The following is a 24,517-nucleotide window of genomic DNA, read 5'->3' as shown; positions in this document are numbered from 1 at the left end:
AACCTGCATACATATGTTTATAGAAGCTTTATTCATAACTGCCCAAAGTTGGCAGCAACCAAGATATCCTTTATTAGGTGAATGGATAAGTAAACTGTGGTATACCTCGGTGATGGAATATTATTCAGCACTTAAACAAAATGAGCTATCAGGCTATGAAAAGACATGAAGGAAACCATAAATGTGTATTACTTAGTAAAAGAAGACAATCTGAAGAAACTGCATACTATGCAATTCCAACTATATAACATTCAGGAGAATGTAAAACTATGGGGACAAAAAAAAAAAAGAAAATAAAAAATCAGTGACTTTCAGAGGTTGGGGGGAGAGAAGTACGCATAGGCAGAGCACAGAGGATTTTTAAGGTAGTGAAAAAACTCAATGTGATATTATAATGGTAGATACATGTCATTATACATTTGTCAAAACCTATGCTATGTACAACACCAAGAATGCAACCCTAATGTAAACTAGCAACTTTAGGTGATAATGATATGTCAGGTTCATTAATTGTAACAAATGTGCCACTCTGGTAAGGGATGTTGATAATGGGGGAGGCTATGCATATATGGTGGCAGGGAAATCTTTGCACCTCCCAGTCAATTTTTCTGTGAATCTAAACTGCTCTAAAAAATAACATCTAGTTATTATAAAAGAATTAAAAATCAATAATGTATATTTTCAGGAGTATCATAAAGTTTCTATATTTTGTTAAAATGTTTGCTTATTTCATCTTTATATCAGTTCCACAAAATATGTTTTTTTAAAAAAACTTGTCCCAGTTATTGATTAAGATATTAAAGTATTCTAATTTCAAACAATAATTATTGTGAAAAATTCAGTTATCTCCCAATTTGGGGAAAATTTTGAGTCTAAATTTTAAAAGCGAATTTTGTAAAATTCTACCTATATATACAGCTAGAACACCACTCCTTTATATGTAAGAAAATATAAAATTTCAAACATGAGCTTTTTGCCTAAATGGAAGCCACTGTAAGCAGAATGGCTTTGAAAGCAGTGGAAGAAAATCTTCCATGCTTTTTACATAGGAAATAAAAATGAGGACTCATAAGAACTGAAATTATTTTATCACAAAAACGGCAAGGTGGAAAACCAATTTGTTCAGGAAGCGCGGTGTATTATCAAAAATACTGCTAACCCTCACTTCCTAAAAACCGGATAACATAATTGACTGTTCTATGGACAGCTACCGCACATTTATTTATCTTTTCATGTTCTCCCAAGGTTTCTGCCATTTTCTTTTTTAAGTCTAGGTTAGAAAATCCTTTTAAGTGCCTTTTTCATCCAATATCTATTTTAAATTCAAAGAAAAATGATTTAAAACTTTCTTTTTCACCCTTCTCCATTCAATTCTGTTAACTAAATGAGCAGATAGTGGCATTTCTTTTGTTTGTACAATTTCCCCATACGTCTTTTAGAACTAAGCAAAAACGTTTTGGCTAGCCAAATTATGTTCCTTTCATACTTGGGCTTTATATACTCATCATTTTCTTCTTATAGAAGAAATGCCCAATTTGTTTTCTATGTTCAAAAGGTTTGGGAAATGTGAAGATAATCAAAATATATTTTTTTTTTTTATTAAACACACTGGTATTTTAATATGATGATATATATTTTAACTCTTGAAACTCAACTACAGTGTGCAGTGCTTCCTGACCACTTCTATTTCATAGAAAATGTGTAAAACCTGTTTTGGACTTTTTTTTTTTTTTGAAGTCATTATAGATTTACAGGAAGTTGCAAAGATAGTCTGAGAATCTCCCTGTACCTTTCACCTAGTTTGCCAAATGGTTGCATTTTACAAGATTATAATACAATATCAAAGCCAGGAAGTCGGCATTGGTACAGTGTAGGAGTGTGTGAGTGTGGGGGTGTGGGGGCGTGGGGGTGTGGGGGTGTATGTAGTTCCATGTCAACCTATCACGTGTAGAGTCCTGTAACTGTCACGGTAATCAAGATATAAAACTAGTTCATCACCACAAAGTTCTTCCTCATGATACCCCTTTAAATGTCTCCCTTTGCTACCCCCAACCCACCCCCGCTATCCCTAAATGCTGGCAACATTAATCTGTTAGTGATTAGTGTTTGAGATTGGCTTTTCTAATCTGTTGAAATTGGCCTTTTTTCACAAAGTACAAGCCTTTGAGATGCATCTGAGTTGTGTGTATTAGAGATTGTTCCATTTTTATTGCTGTGTTCCATGGTATGGAGATACCAAGGGTGTTTAACCATTTCCCTTTTGAAGAACAATGTAATTGTTTCCTGATTTGGGCTATTACAGATAAAACTGCTATGAACATGCAGTACATTTTTATGTGCAGATATAAGTTTTCATTTTTCTGGAATAAATACACAAGAGTGCAGTTATTCTATGTTCTTATGTTTAATTTTTCAAAAACTCTCAAATATTTTCCAGGCTGGCTGTTACATTTTACATTCCCATCAGCAACATGTGAAAGATCAGTATGTGAAAAATACATCCTTGTCAGTATTTTTGTGGTCTCTCTCTCTATATATTTTTATTTTAGCCATTCTGCTAGGTGTGTAATGATATCTCATTCAATCTTAATTTACATTTACCTAATGGACAGTGATGTTGCATACGTTTTTATATGCTTATTTTTTATTTGAATATGATCTTTGTGAAAATCAACATAATGGGTTTATGATTTTTGGCGCATTTTCTAATTGGATTGTTTCATAATGTAGAATTTTGAAAGTTCTTTGTATGTTCTAGATAAGACTCTTTGACAGATGTGTGATTTGCAAGTATTTTCTCACAGTCTATGGCTTGCATTTTATCCTCTTGAACAGAATCAGTCTTGCAGAGCAAATTGTTTTCTTAATTTTAATAAAATCCATTTTATCAATTTTTTTCCTATTATAGATACACTTTTGAGTTCTTGTCTAAGAAATCTTCACCAAGTCTCACTTCCTGAAGATTTACTCCTATGTTGTCTTCTAAAGGTTTTTGTAATTTTACATTTTACAGCTAAGGCTGTGATCCATTTTTAGGGAACTTTTCTATAAATTTTAAAGTTTGGTAAAGCTTATTATTTATTTGTTTATATATGTATGTATTTATTTTAGTTTATGGATGTCCAGTGTTTCACTTAGCACTATTTGATGAAAAGGCTATTCTTCCTCCATTAAACAGCTTTTCCACCTTGCAAAAAAAAAAAAAAAAAAGAAAAAAAGAAAAAAAAAAAAAGAAACAGTTGTATTTGTACAAAGTCTATTTCTTTATGCTCTACTCTGTTCCACTGATGTATGTGTCTATCCCTTTGTCAAGAATACAGTTTTGATTACCAAAGCTATATAATAAGCCATGAAACTTGGTAGAGTTATTTCCACAATTTCTTCTCCATTTTCAAAATGTTTTAGTTATTTTAGTAGTTCACTTATCTTTCCAAATAAATTTTAGAGTAATCTTGTATATGTCTACAAAAAAAGATCTTCCTGGGATTTTCATAGAAATGGCATGAAACATTATATTTATATCTATTCCTATTTTTATTTCTAAACATATGTATATGAATTTATATAGATATAACAAGTAAATATAGAAAAATTTAGAGAGAATTAACATATTTTATTATTTGACTCTTTCCATCCATAAACAAATTATGTCTTTTCATTTATTTTTCTGTTGTCTTATTTCTTTCATCAGCGTTTTGCAGTGTACGATTTAGCAACAAGTCCTGTACATGTTTTGATAAATTTATAATGATTTCATTTTTGTTGCTCAGTTGTAAATGGTATTTTATTTCTAATTTCAGTTTCCACATTTTCCACATTTCCAAATTTTGTTTCAATCATGTTTCTAAGTGCTTGCTGAAGTATTTTTATGACAGATGCTTTAAAATCCTTGTCACATAGTTCTACCATCTGTGTCATCTCCATGTGTGCATCTGTTGATTGTCTTTTGTCATCGAAGTGGAGTTCTTGCTGGTTCATGGTATGACAAGTGATTTTTATTGAAACATGAAAATTTGGAATAATTATGTTAGGAGATTATGGATTTTATTTCAATCTTGTGTTTTAGTAGGTTCCAATGACACTGCCCAGTGGAAGAGAAGCGCTGTCTTGTTTCTGCCAGGTGGGAGTTGAAGTCCAGGTTTCCCAATCAGTCTCCATTGACCCTGAGGCTCGGGGACCCTTATCATTACTGCCAGGTGGGAGTGGGAGTTTAGGTTTTCCATCTGGTTTCACCAATACCAAACCCTCTGGTAGGGGGATGGGCACTAGTTACTGCCCCCCACATGACCTTAACTGACCAGGCAGTGAGGTAGTGGATTATTACTGTTCATGGGTTATGAAAGGCTCAACTTTTCACTTGGCTTTCTCACACAGTACCCCAGGGGAGACTGGCAGGAGGTCCTCATTATGGTCAGGTGAAGGTTGAGGTCCACAGGCTTCCCACATAGTCTCTATTGACACCATCTTGGGACAAGACATTTTACTACTCAGCGGGTATGAAAGTCCTGGATCTTGCCAGTGCTGGGGAGAGAAATGTCCATTACAACCTGGCAAGGATAGAATTATTTAGCTTTTTCCACTTGGGCTTTGCTGGAGGTGATGGAGTGGTTGCTATAGTGTTTGGCTGGAGTAGAGTGATGACTGTTGAAAAGTTTTGTTTTGCCAGGTTGCCTCTTTTCATGGCCTTTGGCCAGAGAGAACAAGGCCTTTTTCAGGACTTTTCTTCTGTCTGAGCACACTGTTTCTGGGTTGCCAGCTGCTCCTATAACCCAATCTGGAATTTATAAGACCTAAAAAAAAAAGATATTTATTATTTTCTCCTTTATAATTATGCTCATGGAAAAAGGAAGAAGTTTGTGACTACTTTAAAAAGTTTGAACATTAGGAGAAAAAGTCTTTTCAAAGTTTATTATATAAGCTGACATTTCATTATAAGGTAACTACAAATCTTTTTCTCCTCCCTTTTAAGTCCTTAGAGTAGTCCTGGATTTGAGAGAATGAGACAGACACAAAGTTGGATTAACTTGTTTTTAAATGGGATTTCATTTTAAGATGAGAAAAACTGGTGTAGTAATGAATCATCATCTAATGTCTATATTTAGTGGACGAGTTACCATGGCACTTAAACAGAGCCATCTGGACCAATTTTTACTTTTATATTAAGTAGCTTTTGGGGAATACTTTATAGAAATTAGGTATATAATTTTCTTTTCCTTGGCCTCTTTTGAGGAATATTTTTCTAGCAGTGGGGTTCATGTATATTGTCTTTTAAACAGTTCTGAGTTGCATTTAACACTGGTGCAAAGAAAATTTTGCTACTAAATCCTGAAGCTGGAAACCTAAACGGAGATGAAACCTTTATTTCTTTTTCCTCTTAAGACTTGATGACTTGTATTTATTCTCAGTTATCACAGAAAGTACTTGTTGTTAATTGCTCTGTTACATGAATAGATTGGACTGAAATGTTGCAATTGGTACCCATCATGAAGATGATATAATAAACAGTTTCCATGTCATGCTACCACTAGAGACAAGTAACAATTCTTTGAAGATTAGAACCTAAATTTTCCTTATTAAGGCAAGAAGCATGTTTATCTTTGAATATCTTGTAAATTGTAAAGTTAAATATGTATGGTGTAGTATATATCTCCCTGGTGATTTTTATATATTGTAAGCTTGACACACCATTGAATAAGATTAAAGTGAAGAAGAAAAGTGAAGTCTACATGCTGAGATCTGAGGACTGAAGCCATTCTGCCTTTAAGAGAACTCTTTAGCCCAGCTGTGACACTTAGTTGTATGGGAAATTTATTTCATTCTATCTTTCTATTAAACATCTATAACCTGATAAACTGTAGTGATTATTTTTAGATGAAAAGAGAAAAGGAAATAGTGAATCAAGTGATTAAGGTTTGAAATCAGTCTAATGGTTCCACAGATATATTTTGGATTTGAGAAACAGTCCAAAAGTCAAAAAAAGAGAAAAAGCTAATTCTTTTCAATGCCTTAAAGTTTGTCTTGGCCTCTTCTAAAGCTGAAATACAAATTTCTGCTAATCGTTTATTGATCACTCTAGGTAGCACAGATTAATTAATATTTATTAATACATATTTTCATGCATATCTAAAACATATTCCTTGTAAATGAGGGAAAGGTAACATGGAAATTAGCTCTGAGTATTAGTAAGTTTTTCTAGTATAATCTGGTCATCTGGTCAATATTTTCTCTCTCTATTGATCCAGCTTTCTATATAAAACATACTTTTATGTTCTTGTTCATAAAACTTCTACCTATATGTATAGGTTTACAAGAATTTATAAGTACTTTTTAAAATTAACTTTGCACAATTTCATCGTTTCAACCATGTGTTGCTCCCATTTATATCTAGGATCTTTCTGCTCAGATCAAGCCAATAAAACATTAATGAAATGGTGTTAATACCATGTGGCATAGTCAATGTTATGGTATTTTTATAGAAAGGGCTATGACACTTTCAGGCATTTCTCTATGATTTCCAAGATTATTCTAATGATGTAGGTAGTAAATCCTCTGGTCAACTTTATGAGTTCATTTAAACTCTGCTTGCTAACATTAGCATAGTTACTTTTAGGTCAATGGGCCACTTTCCTTCCTTTTATTCATTGAGAACTGGAGATGTCCTATGCACTTCTAGAATTGTGGAAAGAATCTATTAAAACTGTTGATAATGTATCTACTGGTAAATTTTACAAGGTATGAAGGGCACAACTATACGAGTAAAATTAATTTAAGAATTGTTGAAAGTAGTTTATATGCTCCCAGAGATGTATTGCTCCTATATTTATGTAGGAGCAGAAATAAAGCATAGCTCTTTAAAGTATTAATTAATATTTCAAGTTTGGGACCATGAAAAACTCCAGAAAAAGCTGATGACTTTTTTTTAAGTCCTTTGTCTTTGTTCAGTTAGTCCTACAAATAGTAAATTTCTCATTGTACACATTTATCATATGCTTGCAATCTGCCCAGAATAACCTGCTTAGAAGAAAGTGGTCAGAAAAGGTAGGTCAAAAGTACATTCAGAGGAATATTAGCAAAATTATATGTATTCTCTATCAGGTTTTTAAACATTTAGCTGTTAAAGTCACTTTCACACTCAGCTCTGCTAGTTTTATTCTCTTCTAAAATATTTTAAAAGTGTACTTGTTTTAAAAGTTAAATAAATAATATTTATAATAAAAGCACAAAACAATAGCTGCACCAAAGTATTCTTCTAAAGAAGGAGGTTTCTCCTCTAGATGCTGGCAGGATCCTAACCAAAGAGAAGTACTGTGTTTACCCTTTTCTAACAATTGCACTTTAGTTTCTTCATTTATTCTGTTATTACTGGTTGCCTCCAGATGTACAGAAAGTCATTGCTATGACAAGACCTAAAGAGAAGTCTTCTAAACATACTATTTTTGTGTGAACTAAATTTTTAATATAAACTACGACTTATGTGTTCACTGTGTCACATATTTTACTTAAGGGCTCCACAGATAGAATCTTGTTTAATGGTCAAAATAACCCTGAAAGGTTATGAGCTTCCATATCTTCATTTTACAATTGAGGAAATGAATGAGACAATTCATGGAGGTTTATTAAAGTCACATAACTGCCAAATGACAGAGTGAGGATTTGAACTCAGGACTGTCTGAGTCCAGAGCCTGTGATCTGAACCAGTCACAAAGACTGCTTCTTTACACTTTTATTTTCCTTAAAATGGTCATTGAAGTAAAATCTAGGATCTTACTTAACTATGCTTGACAGATATTCTATTAAGATAATTCATGGCCTTTTACAAAGATAGGACTAAAATAAGATAATGGAAATTCCTCTGAACAACTTGGCTTTCAACCAACTCAAGTTTCAGAAAGAATGTGAATGATTCAGCCTATGCCTTAAAAGTTGAGATCCAGAAATAGCTCTGAATCTTACAAAGAACAAAAGAAGTATATTCTCCAGCAGATGATGGGCAATATTGAAATTCCAATGAGCCATATGGACTAGAAAATTGCATAATATTTTTGACTTATTTTTAGATATAAACATGTTTCCCAAAATACAATGCATACCTCTATTTATTTATTATCATTCAGTGGTCTATCTAAAGATGTTATGGAGTCAATATATTCTGATTTATTTTTTGGTGGAAAGGGAAGGGATTTTACAACAAAAAAAATACAGTCTCCCATAGTGCTGGGAAATGATATTAAAACTACCTGATAAGATCATTGGTAATGTATGTATCAAAGAAATATACACTTGTGCAACTCTTGAGCAAGAGCAATTGAGGCCAGCCAACAAGGAACTCTTGTCAGGATGCTGGATTTATGGGAATTTATACAATATGCCTCCTGGAGATTATTTGCCTGTAAACACAAGTAACAAACATTACCAGCTGTGGTTTTCTGACTTCTCTGAGCAGAAAGACAAGTGTCAAGTCAAGTTGTGTTGTTACAATGCTTTGAAATTAATTTTCACACAAAGCTTGCTTTTGATGAGAACTAATATGTTGTTACTGCACAGAAAGTAAAAATATAGCAAGTATGTTTAAAGAGAACTATGTATGATTTAGGAGTCAGAACATTTATACTTACTGGTTGTAGAGATTAGGAGAGTTAATTGCCTTAGATATTTGATTAAATGCACATAAAAGAAGTGCCCAATGTTAAAAGAATTAAAGAGACAGTAAAAGAAGTTACTAGAAAACCCTGTTATTTTGTTGATGTGACAGTGAGATGTATGATTGTCATGATTTTAAACCAGAACAAGAGTTCAAGGAACAGAGAAAAGCGATGATAAAAAATGTATATATCAACCCTTGATCTAAAATTTTCCTCCTCTCTGGAAAATGTCAGCTTTTATGTGCATATCACTTGAGCTAAAATGTAAAAATGTATGGGCTATGCTGAAGCTACCTATCACTTTAATAGAAATATAGAAAGTGAATAAAAACTGTTTAGAAATACTTTAGTTTGTTACAGCTTCGATAAATTCTGAAAATCATGTCTAACTAGCATCCATGGGAAGAAAAAGTGTCTATACTAATCGTTCTTCTTTCATACTTCAGGATGAGAACACAACCATATTTCATTCTAAAATTAAGGTCTATTTATTGATCTCCAACAGCATGATTACTACTATCTAACCTTTTTAAAAATCACACTGTGAACAATGTTCTGAAGAGTGAAAAGGCACAGATATGACATTTATTTCCAAACCTCCTGAACCACTCATGTATGTTTTCCATTTAGTGTTATTTGATACTTACGAAACTCAGTTTAGAAGTTTTTGTTTGCATCTTTGTTTTATTTTTTTATATATTTTTTTCTTTTTTATCACTAAGCTTCATTAATTTTTATTTATTTATTTTTTAGTTGAAACAATTGATTATACATATTTATGAGGTACAGAATTGATATCAGTATTTGTGTGTGGTATGTGATGAGCAAGGCAATATTATTAGCATGTTCATCACTACAAATCATAATTTTTTTGTGTGTCCCTTACCCAATTACTCCCTAACCTTCTTCCATCTCCCCCTTTTCCACCTCTAGTAACTATAGGTCGATTCTCTCCTTCTGAAAATTTTATTGTGGTCTGTCTTCTTTCTTTCCTTTGTTGTGCAGAAGCTGTTTAGTTTTATTAAATCACATTTGTTTATTTTTTCCTTTGTTACTTGTGTTTGGGGTCTTATTCACAAAGTCTTTGCCCAGTCCTACTTCCTGAAGTGTTCCCCTATGTTTTCTTCTAGGAGTTTTATAGTTTCAGGTCTTATACTTAAGCCTTTAATCCATTTTGAGTTGATTTTGATATATGCAGAGAGGTATGAGCCTAGTTTCATTCTTCCACACGTGAATATCCTGTTTTCCCAGCACCATTTTCTGAAGAGGCTGTTCTTTCTCCAATGAATGTTCTTCATGCATTTGTTGAAAATCAGTTGGCAGTAAGTATCTGGGTCGATTTCTGGGTTCTTTATTCTGTTCTATTGGTCAATGTGTCTGTTTTTATGCCAGTACCATGCTGTTTTGGTTACTATAGATTGGTAGTATTGTTTGAAGTCAGGTAGTGTAACCACTACTGACTGTTTTATTTATTTTATTTATTTTTTGCTCAGGATTGCTTTGGTTATTCGGGGTCTTTTGTTATTCCATGTGAAATTTAGAATTGTTCTTTCCATTTGTTTCTCTATTACAAAGCATATTCTTTCTTTTGGGTAAATCAGGGAACTGAGAATTTGCAGTCCAGGGTTACCACACACATATCTAGGACACAACATAATGGCTTCTTTGTGTTTATAGCAAATTCACTACACCAAAAAGTAGCTAATCTCCAGTAGGCTCTCAATAAAAGTGTGTAGATACAAACAGATCTATATATAAACTTTTGAATGATGGTTGAAATGTATTAATGTATGAACTTCAAAATTTATTTTGGAATTCTGCAGACTATTTGAAAGAGTATTGTCAAATGATTCATGCTCATTTTATTTCCCGTGTAATTGTTTTTCCTTTTTCCACTGTTCTAGCATTCACATAATTTCTCTCTGACACAAATCTGTCTTCTTAGCCCATGTGTTTTTCAAATAAGTTATAAACCCATTTTATACCTGTTACTCTCTATCAAGTCATTTCTTTATTAATCCTTCTCTCACTTGGCCTCACTGTGTACATACATACTGACTAGATTAGGATTCAGATTTGATGCAGAGATAATATCTATTTAACTGAAACTTCTTCCTCTTCCCTTTAGCTACTCTGACCTCAAAGTCTTTGAGGAAATATCAAAAAGAGAAAACATCAGAAAGATAAATGGCGAAGGATGAGGAAAAGAGAGATCCATGAAAGAGACAAAAGGGTGCATTTGGAAAGGTAGGAAAAGTGGAAGCATCAACACATCGAGTGCCTCAGAAAAAGGGAAGGGAAGCAGGAGTCAGTTATGGTTTTATAACTGAGATTTTCCTGAGTAATCAGAGTATTATTCACAATCTCTCTCATGCAAGGACTCACACAAAGAACTTGGTTTGCCAGGCCCAGAGAAGTAGGTAATATTTTCCTCTAGCTGTATAATTGGGCTGTCAGCCTGACCAGTAGTGGATTCAATGAGGACCCTTCTCAAAAGATGCATCCACATCCTAATCTCTGGAACCTGTGAATATGACCTTATTTGGAAAAAAGGGGTCTTTACAGATGAATTAAGTTAAAGATTTTGAGATAAAATCCTCCTGAATTATCCAGACAGGCTCTAAATCCAATGACAAATGTACTTTTAAAAGACAGATGAGGAAAATATATAGAACAGGGAAGTCCATGAGAAGATGGGGACAGAGACTGGAGTTACATGGCCACAAGAGATGAATACCTGGAGCTACCAGAAGCTGGACGAGGCAAGAAAGGGTTGTACCCTCTAGCCTTTGGAAGGAGTATGACCTTGCCAACACTGTGATTTTGGACATCTCACATTCAGAATAAATCTTTTTTAAGACTAAGGCAGCTCTGGGAAACTAATACAGTACCCATGCTGCTTCTCTAGTACTGAGTTGTAAGGCAAAAAGCAAGATTCTATGGAAATCGCTATACACTGATGCTGATAACTTAATATTTTTTTTTCTTCTGCACACATTCCCATCAGAGACATTCCCTATTTCTAGAGGTTTCATTCCCTATGATACACACACACATACACATGCACACATGCACCGGAATTGAATAAAGTCCTGCAACAATGGAAGTGAATAGAGGTTGAGAGGGCATCTATAATTTAAAATGTGGACATTGCTATATCTTTGAACCCATTTTATATGTACCAATTCAGAAAGACAAATTTTGGAAACATATTGTACCCTGTTAAATTTGAAAGCTCATTTATGAATGATGTGTGTGCCCTTTACCAATTCCTCCCTTACCCACACTCCTCCTCCCCTTTTCCACCTCTGGTAACTTTAGTTCTGTTCTCTCCTTTTGGAAGTTCAACTTATTATTGTGATTGTTGTATCATTCTATCTTTTCTTTGTTTTTCTTTGTTTATTTTTTAGCTCCCACTTATGAATGAGGATGTGTGGTATTTCTCTTTTTGTGCCTGGCTTATTTTACTTAACCTGATTGTCTCTAAGTTCATCCATGTTGCTGCAAATGGCAGTATTTCATTCAATTTTATGGGAGAGCAGCATTCCACTGTGCACATACGCCACATTTTCCTAATCCAGTCATCTGACGATGGACGTTTAGGTTGGTTCCAGCTCTTGGCTATTGTGAATAAAGCTGTGATAAACATAGGAGTGCAGATGTCCCTTCAACATGATGGTTTCCACTTCTTTGGGTTTATACACAGCAGTGGGACTGCTGGACCTTAAGGCAGTTCTATCTGTAGTTTGAGGAACCTCCATAATGTTTTCCATAATGGCTGCACCAACTTATAGTCCCATCAACGGTGTAGGAGGGTTCCCTTTTCTCTGCATCTTCGCCAGCATTTGTTCTTTTCTCTTTTTGGTAAAAATGAGTCTAACTGGGGTGCTATGATATCTCAGTGTGGTTTTGATTTGCATTTCCCTGAGGCTGAGTGATTTGAGCATGTTTTCATGTGTCTGTTGGCCATTTGTACACCCTCCTTTGAGAAATGCCTATTCAGCTCCTTTGCCCATTTTTTAATCTGGTTATCTGTTTTTCTACTGTTAAGTTGTTTGAGTTCCTTGTGTATTCTGAGTATTAATCCTCTTTCAGATATATAGTTTGCAAATATTTTCTCCCACTCTGTAAGTTGTCTTTTCACTCTGTTTCTTTTGTTGTACAGAAGCTCTATAGTTTGATATAATGCTGTTTGTTTATTTTTCCTTTTGTAGCCTGTGCTTTGGGGTCATATTCATAAAGTCTTTGCCCAGTCCTACTTCCTGAAGTATTTCCCAAATGTTTTCTTTTTATAAGTTTTATAGTTTTAGGTCTTATATTTAAGTCTTTAGTCTATTTTGAGTTGATTTTGGTATATGGTGAGAGGTATGGGTCTAGTTTCATATTGCCAAAAGTGATCTACAGATTCAATGCAATCCTCACCAAAATACCAAGGACAGTTTTCACAAAAATAGAAAAAAACAATCCTAACATTCATATGGAACAACAAAAGACCACAAATAGCCAAAGCAATCCTGAGTAAAAAAATAAAAATAAATAAAGCCAGAGGCATAACTCTATCTGACTTCAAATTATACAAACCTATCGTAATGAAAAGAGCATGGTACTGGCTTAAAAACAGATACTAGGACTAATACAACAGAGTAGAGAAACCAAAAATCAACCCACAAACTTACTGCCAACTGATCTTTGACAGAGGCACAAAGAACATACATCGAGGAAAAGACTGCCTCTTCAATAATTGATGCTTGAAGAACTGGACATCCATAAGTAGAAGAATGAAACTAGACCCGTACTTCTCACCATATATCAGATTATAGTTTTTACACTGAACAACATTGGAGTTTTTATTTTTTTCTTTAATGCTATATGCTGTTTCATCCAGAATCAGTCTGACTACAGCTGAACACAATTAGGAATATGCAGGAAGAATTAAAACCTTAGGAAATTGTTTTCATCTCTGATAGATTGCAGCAGAGTTAAATTGTGAATTGGTCATAAGAGAATACTTGTCATGTTGACTCATAAATAACTGGTTACTTTAATTTAGAAAATAGACCTTATTAGTCTGAAATTTTACCTCATGATTTTCCCAAGTAGCCAAATATCATTGCTTATACTAAGTTAAACTGTTGATACCATTTCTTTCAATATAAAGCACAATTAAATTAGCACATTACTTTGGTCATAATCTCAAAACTAATAACAGATATAAGGAAAGCAAATGCTTTCACTGATACCTCCTTATCATGGAATCAGTTAAACCACACATTCATTGATAATGGAAATTGAGGCGATGTTCAGCCTGACTTTATACTCTTGTCTCCTGGCCCCAGTGCCTGTCTTTTAGTTCCTTAGGGGAAAGAAAAATTTGCATTTTCTACAGATATCCAGAGCAAATTATTTGCTTATAAGCTTCCAGAAGGCATTTTTTCAAATAGCAGGTATCACATTAGAACTTTCCAGGTAGGACTTCGATGCTCATCTAATAAAATTTATCCATTTAATTAAGAGAGAAACTAGAAAGCTTGAGGATTGAATTAATGCCTCAAAACTCAAGTACCAAAGTAGAATCAAATTTACCTAAATTAGCATTAAGCTATAACTTCATCATGGGGTACGGTATAGCAGTATTTTCCATTTCTGTGAAAACATGTGTATTTGCAAGAAGGAGTTTTCTAGTTATACATTTATGAGAAAAAAATTGAAGTATAGCAATAAGAAAATAAAAAAACAAAACAATACAAAGTTTTAAAAAGATATCTTCCTCAGTTGGTTAAAGTGTGATGTTATATCACCAAGGTCAAGGTTCAGATCCCTCTACTGGCCAGACTCCCAAAATAAAAAATAGTAGAAAGACATCTTGATAGTTCAACACAGCTTTATTTTTGCCTGCTGTTTTCCTGGCACCATATTAATTTCTGAGGCTTTCCAAATGAATGAGACACTGTCTTTGCCTTTAAGAAACATAAAACTCCATAGTAGACACTGGTGCACAAATTATTTTGTAAACAGAGATAGAAGATGCTATAAGAGAAGAATGAACGATCAGTTGTTTCATCCTGGAGAGATTTAGGAAGACAGTCTAAAGCTGGAGGCTATATTGAATCTAGATAAACGAATAAAATTCAGCTAGATAAAGAAAGGTAGTAGGGCATTCTTGGCAAAGAAAACAATATATAAAAATGAATCCAGTAAAATATGAAACACTATCACTCTTACAGAAAACCACAAGACGGTTTTTATCCACTGGAATATTAAGTCAGAAAAGAATAATGGGAAATAAGGATGTAGAGATAATGGCTAGTAATGATGGTTCTTGCATGCTACTTTAGAAAGTGTGGCCTTTAGAGTATAGGTAGTGGGTAGTAATGAAGTATTATGGTAAGACAGTAAAATTATAAAATGTAATACATAGTCCATTCTGAAAGTAATAATCAAGATGGGCTGAAGGGAAACAGACAGTGTCAGATAAACATAAAACAGAGCAGGAAAGATGGGCTTGAAGTGAGGGAGAAAATGAGAAATATCAAAGATTAAGTTGTGAAGAATTTAGTGGACATGATTGGTAAGAGAGAAAGGAAAAAAAATCCATAATAAATTTTTTAATTTTTTTTTTTAACTTGAGTCAATGAGTAATGCCATCTGCTCAACTGCAACCCCCATAAGGAGGAACACACATGACAAAGGAGATGGTGAGATCACTATTAGCTTGAGCATGAGGTTCTAATGGGATGTCACATTAAGATGCTTAGCAGGGTAAAAATACCTAGCACATAAGGTGGTAGATGAGTCTGAAGATCAGGAAATTAGATAGGGATGGAGATTTGGGGGTCACTCTGATACGAGTAGTAGCAAAAATAATCAGAGAAATGAGATTACTCAAGATGTAGAATGAGATTAGGATGGAGTAAAGTCAGAAGTTCAGTGAGTAGCAAAGACCAAAAGGAAGGCAAAGAAACTAGAGTACAAGAAGGACATAGAGAACAATTTGAGACTAAGAAAGAGTTAGAGAATGGGAGGCGGTTAAAGAGAGAGTAGGGTCGCAAGAATCAATGAAGTAAAAATTTTACAAGGTGCTGTGTGGTCCTCAAGATCAAAGTCAAGGAAAGATTCCGCTGAGTCTGGCAAAAGAATGTTTATTGGTGACTTACCAAGAGCACTTCCAATAAATACAATAAATATAAAACATATTGCTGGAAAATAAGTGAATATTTCAGTTATAAATGGTGAATTAACACCATTCATTTCTGGTCCCCCCAGAAACCTAACTAAAATGACATTAAGTATTTTTTAAAAATATATATGACCAAAAAGACAAAAGAAAGAAGATAATAGTACACTAAGATTTTAATTTTGAAATATGGAAAGCATAACGATGAATAGTAATTGAGTGTATATATGAAAATGCAGAACATGACATCCTGGGAGATGCCAGTAAATAGCATCATCATTTGTGCTGCAGAACCATGGAAAGTGTCAGGAATTGGAGATGCAAGCACGTCTGAAGGCCAGTGTGTGAAGTGGGGCTAAAAGCAAAAGATTTCTTGAATGTTTCTTTTGAGGAATAGTAGTGTCCAAGTCCAAGCAACTCAGCAATTGCCCTTTCTAGAGCTCTGCAGAAGGCAACAGTTTTATACCCTGGAGGTGTTGAACCACAGAGACTCAAGATTGGAGACATCTTAAACTGCTGAGGTCAAAGATGAGGAATCTTCCTGGACATCTGGAGATGAGGTGGTCGATGGTACACTAACAGCAGATGCTTCTGCCTCATTGCCACCTGCCTGTCACGACTCTGGCCTCTATACTTGTCCTCTGTGAGTGAATGATTGGAGAATTTCTTTCTGAGGAAACTGAATTGTAGAAGAGTAGGGAACCATAAATTATATTTATAAGAACTTGTACCCTGCCCCAAATAAGGTAATGTGAGGCCCATGATTCAACAAGTCATTCCCATGTATATAGGGACTTCTTATCAGATTTTTAGGGTCACCCCCATCAGATTTTGATTGGACATCCAAAGATCACCAGGTATTTGAGGAAAGACTTCAAAAGATGCATATAAAAATCCAAAAATAGAAAAACATACTCAGAAAACAACCGAGTTTAAAAAACCCTCATATAAAATTATAATACTCATCTTCAAAGGTATAAAAGACAGTATATTACATTTGTGAGAGTATTCAGATAATAAGGAGGAATTTTTAGAAATTAAAAACCTTATGACAAAAATAAAAAGAAAATGATTGAAATGTTGGGAAACAATATAGACAAAACTTCTGAGAAAGAGCGAAAGACAGGGGATTTTTAAAATAGGAGGAAAAAAAAAAAAAAGGCTCAGCCTAAGAGGCCAATTAATAAAAATTCCTGAGAGAGCAAGAGAAAGACACTGATGGGGAGGATATTATGAAAGCGTCATTTAAAAGTTTTTCAAGAATAGGATATAATTATTCCAGGTTAAAGGGTGCACTGACACCAGAGAGTAGTCCTAAGAGCATCTGGAGAATTTTGAAGAAAAATCTTTACCTATCTGGAAATCTGCAAATCTCAGATACTATAAATTAAATGCAAAGGTAGAAGATATTTTCAAACATGCAAGGGCTCAAATTAGTTTTCCTCCATGCACCCCTTTATCGGTACTAAGAAAGGTATTGATGTATATATTTCATAAAAATGAAAAAATAAATTTAGGAAGGTCCCAGGAATCAGGGCACTGAATGTAGGATAGACATAAAACAAAGACTAGAGAAAATTCAGTTCAGATTGGAATGGGAGGCATGAGGATTCTAAGAGAAATGTTTTAAATACGCACATGCACACATACAAACATGTACATAATTCTCCCTGTAGTCATATACATCAAGTAATTTATCGGTTCCTCGTGTGTGTGCGCACACACATGCGCAGTAATGCAGGGATATGAAAAAGAGCTATATCCTCATAATTCATGCTAAGAAACCAATAGATAATGTCCAATTTTTGTTTAAAAGTTACAAATGGCAGTAAAAACTTAGTATTTTAAATATGGAGTTAAAATGGTTTATACACTTATGCATATTGTATGAGAAATTACATTGAAATGTTTTAAAACCAATTCCTGAAACTTAACACCTCTAAGGTTTCATTTTCAATTTAAAAATAGTAAGCCATATTTATTATATCTCTCAAAGAATAGCAGAAACTTTCAAAAATTTATGCCAGACTGACAAAAAAAAAAGGCTCTATTGTAATTTTCCCAAAATCTGAATATGAACAAACACTGAAAATACTTCCTTTAAATGAAATAAACATTATCTTTCATATTTCAGAGAGCTAAATCCACTTTATTTCTTCTAGTAAACTCTTTTTTTCTTTACTCTTCAGTATCAGTTCTCCTCAGAGGCAGACTACTAAATGTACCCCAATATTGGTTCTCTTATTTTTCTGTAACAGTAGAAGCTCTGATTTTTATGTAGGAACGTGGCTTTCTAGGATATTTTATTTCTAGACTAAATTTTCCATCCTTCTTTGTCACAGAGTTCTGGACAATTAGACTGTAAACTGATGAGATGGGCCTTGTTACAGTTACTTTTATGTGTCAATTTGACTGGGTCATGGAGGGGCCAGATATTTGGCTAAATACTCCAGGAGTATCTGTTAAGTTTTCACTGCCATTTGTAACTTCTAAATACTCTAGAAGTATCTGTTAAGGCCAGATATTTGGTTAAATACTCTGGATGAAATTATTATTTTAATCTCTAGACTGACTTAAGCAGATTGTCTTCCTCAGTGTTAGTGGACCTCATCCAACCTGTTGAATGACTGAAGAGCAAAAGTCCGTGTGAGAGACAATTCACTTCCTCTGCCTGATGGTCTCTGGGCTGGAACATTGATCGTCTCCTGCTCTTTACTCAGACTGACACTTGGATCTTGGGGACTTCTTAGAATTCATAATAATGTGAGTCAGTGCCTCATAATAGCTCTCTCTCTCTGAGTATACATATGATTGTTAATATATATTATATATATTTAAAATTGTTAGTTGTCGGGCCTTAAAAACTAACGCCACCTTAAGTGACATTGCAAGCGGCGCCATTATGGCCCACAAGGGCGTATTAACGTGGCAGCCTAAGACGGCACCAGGAGGAAGTAGGGTGGGGGTGTCTGCAGGAACCTTGCCTTAGCCCTTATTGGCCAAATACGCGCTTCTGCGCTCGTGAACACTGTGTGGTTGCAATAGCTAGGCATTGAGACAGGATGCATGCTCTCCTAACCTTTAAGCTGACAGGATTATATTAAAACCTCCCCTCCCCATCTGCCTATAAAAGCAAGTGCTTGTGTGATAATAAAGGGAACTGCTCGACAGAACCCCCGCCGTGTCTGAGTGTCCTTTAACGGGCTGGTTGGGGCCGGAGGCTGTGCTCACCCCTCTTCACTGCTCTCTTCCCCTGTCTCCTTCCAATGGGGACCAGAGGGAAAGAGGAATCCGGGCCATTCGCTCACCCACCAAAAGGAACAAGGGTAGGGCTGTTCGGGTCAGCCCGTGGCAGACCCAACAGTTAGTAATATATGTATATATATATATATATTTTTTAAATAAAACTATAGGGACAAATATTTTAAAAGGATGGATTTGGCCTTCCTTGTACTGAATGTGAGTGTGAATGATAAAGCTGAAGGAGAATTTTGATCTATGTCAGGAAAGCCAAAGGCCAAGATAAGGTAGAAGAAACCTGGTCCACGGCCCCTCTGAGTGGCTCATCAGCCATATTACCTACCTCTGGACTTCTTTTTACATGAGGGAGAAATAAACATTTATATTATTTAAGCCCATGCTATTTTAATTTTATTTCTTAATTGCCACCTATAGGTTAACCTCATTCTAACTGATACATCACCCAAAATAATCTCATAAGAACCAGTGTTTTCAATAGTTGGTTCAACTGAGCAAGATTAAATCTGATCAAATTCTCCAATGCTATACTTTCCTTTATATATTCTTTTCTGTCTCCTGGAGGCAGAATCATTTTCTAATATAAATGAGAGTTTTAAGAAAGCTGCAAGATTCAATGAGAACATAGGTTGTTCCTTCATGTCAATGAACTATCTTTATACTTACAATCAATGATGTAAGTGTAAAGACATAAGAATATTGGTGACATCCATACAAAGGTACCCAGAAGGTAAAGAAGGAATGAAGTGCTGAGTTGGTAAAGCTACCTACTTAAGAAGCCACAGCTACAGATGGCAAAAATGAGGGTGCATGAGGACAGTATAATGCAAGGGTCTGCATGGAGCTGCACAACAGTCTCGGACATCACCAGCAGTAAGCCACACTCCATGGGTCCCACTGGGAGAGCAACATAAAGTTGAATCGTTCAACCAGCCAGAAGTTCATCAGCAACTAAGAGATGGAGCTGGTGGTATAGCACAGATTCTGAAACAGAGGATTGAGAGGAAGGAGTACATGAGAGAATGAGGATGGGAGTCCAGGTATGACAGGATGATGATGAACAGATTACCAACGAGTGTTGTCAGGTAGAACATCAAAAAAAAAAAAAAAAAAAAAACCTACAAAAAGAACTCCAGATGCTCTTCAACTCATGATGGGGTTACTTCCCAATAAACCCATCCTAAGATGAAAATATCACAAGTCGAAATTGCCTTTAATACACCTAACCTACTGAACATCGTAGCTTAGTCTGACCTACCCTAAATGTGCTGAGAACATTTCTATTAGCTTACATCTTGGCAAAATCATCTAACAGAAAGCCTATTTTATAATAAAGTGTTGAATATTTCATGTAATTTGTAGAATAATGTACTGAAAGTGAAAGACAGAATGGATGTGTGGGGTACTTGAAGTATGTCTTCTATTGAATAGGTATAGCTTTTATACCATTGTAAAGTTGAAAAACCATAATCAAACCATGAAAAGCGGGGGACCATCTGTACTTTTGTGTGAGGTCAATTAGAAGAGCCCATTAGAACAGAATAGCCTTCAGAAACTGCATTGATTTTTTTTCCATCATCATCCATTTCCTGTTCCCTGAAGAAAGAATCACATAAACTCAAAAAAGGTAAGGAAATGATTTCAAGAATCATAGAGGCATGTGAAAAAGAAACAGAAGCCAGTTTGAAGGGCTGGCTACCACTGTTCAATTCTGGGACAATTTAAGCATTATGAAAAACTACAACAGTAATGAAATGAAAAAAATAAGATTCCTCAAGCTCATAATAATATCAAAGATAAAAGAATAAATCATAGAGAAGACAAAGCTATTCCCTACAGTAGAATCCCAAGTAATAAAAATAGAAGGAATGATGGAGTTAGAAAAAATATAAATGTATGCTAAAATTATTGCTGAAAATTTGTTAGGAATAGGATATTTACTTAGTCTAAAATATCTCCCCACAAATTACTTGTTAATTCCAAAGTGAAAAATAGTAAAGTTTACAGCAGAGAAACCGGTGGACACCATGTTCAATGTTAACATCACCACTGCTGAGACAACCCAACATCATGTGCCTGCTGAGAGGATCCACGTAGGACGTGATGTTACTTTAGTGATAGTATTCCTGCTGAAAATGCACATTCTAATTCAAATGATGAAGAAACATGAGACTAACTCAAATTGCAACAAGTTGGACAAATTAGCTTGCCTGTACTATTCAAAAATATCAAGTTCCATTAAGACACATAAAGGCTGGGAAACTGTTACAGATGAAAGTAGACCAATGAAGCATTAATCTAAATGTATGATACTAGACTGGGGAAAAATGGCTACTAAGAACATTATTGAGACAATTGGAGAAATCTGAAAATAGACTATGGATTAGAAAATAATATAGTATCCGTATTAATTTTGCTGCTTTTGGTATCTATACAATGGCTATGTAAAATAATGTCCTTACTCTTAGGAAATAAACCCTAAAGTACTTAGGGGTAAAGGGGAAAAAATGTGTAAGCATAAATCAATGATGATTTAAAACTAGCTTTTGATCTCCAAAAATATTCTGTACGTATTTGTGTGTGTGTGTGTGTGTGTGTGTGTGTGTGTGTGTGTCTGTATATGTAAGGTGGCCAATAATCCCAGCATGAAATAAAAAGAAAAAAACACATTTTTATTTTTATACATAAGATTAAAAATAAAAGATAAAAAAGGAAATCTCCAACTTGTATATGGATCAATTATATTAATAATTAGGTTTGGCTCCCAGCTGTGCAAATTCTATAACAGATAAGCACCATGTGGAAGCATTTATAATGGTAGTGACCGTACCAAATAAGAGGAATGCTATCGAAGGTTTAGACATTGAAATCTCAAATCAAGTAGTCTAGATTCAAATCTGATATTCAAATTCTAACTCTGAGCTACTGTCTTAATCTCTGTGAGTCTGTTTTCAAATACAAAATGGAAATAACAACCTATTCACCACAAGCTTAGTTGTCTGGGTTAGGAGAGGTCATTCATATAAGTAGGTTAGCACAATGCTTGAAATATGATGAGCTATTCAATCATTGTTACCATTATTAGTAGTAATAGCATATGTGGCCGAAATTTATACAGACACTTAGTATTTTGGGCTAGAAAGATTGACAGTGAAATTTTGTTCTGTTTTGTTTTTATTTTTGTTTTTGTTTTTTTGGCAGCTCTCTGGTATGAATATTACAAGGCTACACTCTAACTGAGCTAACTGGATTATTCTTCAGTAAAAACTAAGTTTTTTTGAAAAAACTATGATACATAAAAAATAAATAGAAAGAAAGAGAGAAAGAAAGATAGATTGGCAGTGAGGGCTGATAATTTTGGAATGTGTTGCTTAAGCCCATGAATTTTAAAATCTGACTTGCTCAGCTTCACAAAATCCCAGAAGCCTATGTAACGTGTTCCTATAAATTTTATCACCCTCTCAAGTATAAATTGTGAGAAGAAAAAGGTTTCGGGGTGCCAGCAATAAAAGTGAAATTTCAAAACTACCTTTTTTTTTTTTGTGACCGGTAAGGGGTTGGTAACCCTCGGCTTGGTGTCGTCCGCACCGTGAGCGCACCGGCCATCCCTATATAGGATCCGAACCTGCGGCCTCGGCGCTCCCAGCGCCACACTCTTCCGAGTGAGCCACGGGTTCGGACACAAAACTACCTTTTTGACCCCGATGGCTTTCCTATGTGGGATGTGGCTGGGGGGCATGGAGCAGTGACCCAGCCATGTGACATCTATCCAGCAGAAGAACTCAAGGAGAGTGTCAGGGCTCCTGAATTGGAGAGAAGAGCTCAGGCTGAGTCAGCCAATACTGGAAAGCTCTGGCCTCTGCAAGATTTTAAGGTTTTGGGAAAAGGCCTGAACTGCAGTGGTGAGTGACAGTGAGTACCATGGTGCCATTCAACTGTGTAATGACAGCAAACACAGCCACCAAACACCCTCTGCTGCTTTGGAAATCCTCCGAACATTTAAAAATGTTCACTTTTCTTTCCAGTTTTATAAATTCAAGCCCATTGTCATTTATCAAGCACACATGGTAAACTCGTTAGGGGAATATCTTAAAAGGAACAAAGGATTAGTCTTAACATTAGAATTATGAGTGACCCTTGTGAATTTGCTAATTATTTCCCCTTCTGTAGATATTATCAATGCCTTTTATCCACATTTACATGGACATATGTTCACAAAGGCATGCATTTGTGTTTGCTGCATTTATAAACAATTACTTCATGACATTCCTCCTAAATAATTGTACAGTCTCACTCCAGAGAATGAAAACCAACTTATTCACACCCTCTCCCGCATGCCACTAAGACACTCATCAGAAAGAAAGAAAGATCAGTTCAAAGATGAGATTCTGGAATCTAATTTCAGTCCATTTCTGCTGCCGTAAATTGAGATTTGTCTGGGCATTTTGCCATATTTTTATTCAATCTTCTGTCGCTGTATTCAGTTCTGATTTTCCATTTTGATCATTCAATGATGTTGATTTTGTTACAACTCTGCAAAAAACTTGCCTACGTTTTATTATTTCCAAAAATGAATGTGTGTTTTTTCTCTAGGGAAGGATTATAAGAAGCAATACATTTAAATAGTATTTTGTTTTACTAACTTGGGGCCAAGAATGCTTACCATGTTGAACAAAGGATTATAGGTTAAAAATAGTCTTTAGTATTTTCTTTTGATATCACCACAAATAAGGCATCTTTTATTATTTATTTAATAAATATTTATTAAAAATTTAATAAATTGCTAGGTCCTAGGGATTCTGCTATAAGCAAAATATTATCTAAAATTTTATGCCAGGATCTAAGGGTTTACAATTAATAATATATTCCACAAATATTTCTCAGTCACCCATTAAATGACACCGTAGCTTTTGGGATGCAAAGATAAATAAGAGAGTGTCTGTATTAAAGGAACTCAGAGTGTTGTATAAACATAACGGTAGCTGGTAACCGCTGTGATAACACCAGGCACAAGGTGACTGAAAGCACAAGGGAGGAGGCTATAGCCCAAATTAGAGGTCAATGACATTATCTTGGAGGAGGCAATGCCCAGGATGTGTTCAAAAGCTCAATGAGAAACACAGAATTGGAGAGTGGGCAGAAGGCCATTGCAAACAAGAGTAGAGCATGAGAAGTGCAAGACATGAGAAGGCTGGGATATGAGAGGGAAGGTGAGGCTGCAGAAGGGATGTGTGGGCAAAAAAGGGTCCACTCATCTTTAATGGGGCTCCCCTGGGTGGCATGTATCACCATGGTAAAGCTGAGATTCTTACTTTGGACAGCACTCTAAGGAGAGCTCAGCTTCTCAGAGTCCCTCACCCCAACCCCACCCCACGAATCAGACTCACAAAACTGATAAGCAAACACCAAGCTAATTGTCTAAGTTATAATGAAAAAATAACTC

The sequence above is a fragment of the Cynocephalus volans genome, chromosome 4 (genome assembly GCF_027409185.1).
Source record: "Cynocephalus volans isolate mCynVol1 chromosome 4, mCynVol1.pri, whole genome shotgun sequence".
NCBI classification, from domain to species: Eukaryota; Metazoa; Chordata; class Mammalia; order Dermoptera; family Cynocephalidae; genus Cynocephalus; species Cynocephalus volans.
Note: the sequence above shows the minus strand (reverse complement) of the source record.